The sequence below is a fragment of the Corvus brachyrhynchos genome, unplaced genomic scaffold (assembly GCF_000691975.1).
Source record: "Corvus brachyrhynchos isolate BGI_N302 unplaced genomic scaffold, ASM69197v1 scaffold46, whole genome shotgun sequence".
NCBI classification, from domain to species: domain Eukaryota; kingdom Metazoa; phylum Chordata; class Aves; order Passeriformes; family Corvidae; genus Corvus; species Corvus brachyrhynchos.
Window position 1 is genome coordinate 6670225 of NW_008238838.1, and position 750 is coordinate 6670974.

Consider the following 750-nt stretch of genomic DNA (forward strand, 5'->3'; position numbering starts at 1 on the left):
CAGGCACACCCGGCGGCCCCCCCCGCCGCCCGCCCCCCCCCCAGCCGCTCTGCCTGGACATGAGGTGGGTGTCCCGCGCGCCAAGGGGTCTGGGGAGCCGGGAGGTTGGTCCGTAGAGTGACATCCTCCATCGTGGCACTGAGGACCTCTGGTCCCGCTGCTCTGCAGTGGCAGGGGATGCTGGAAGGAGGCAGAGCACCAACACTCCCACCCTATCACCACCCCCAACCCCGCAGGTCGCTGCACTCCGGGTTGCGTTTCCAGGACCATGACCTCCCATCACGTCTCCCCATGGGCACCGGCTGGACTCAGCCTGTCCCGAGGAGCCCGGCTATGGGGTCTGCATCTCTCTCACAGGCTGTCCTTCCTCCGCACCTAGGGGCCATCCATTTCTGCTCAGAGCTTCTTAGAGAACCGGCAGCTACCGCCACGGCCTGGAACAAGTGTGGAACAGTGCCTTAGGCGCTCACCCAGAGCTTGCCGGCTGCCGGAGCTGCTTCCCACCGGAGACGAATGCGTCCTTCCCCGGCCTTGCGATGCAATTATGGCCCCTAATGGGCTTAGCCATCTGGAGCCAGCCCACAGCCACCCCGGCATAGCTCCGGGGCTGGCACATGCATTGCTGGGCAAGGGGGCCCCCCGCAGACCCTGGCCCCTGGGGATGCAGAGAAGGGACCGGAGCCGCAAGCTGCTTTCCGGGTCCAAAATAACTCCCTGCTTTGTCTCCCCCATGGCAGGACCTCGCACCCA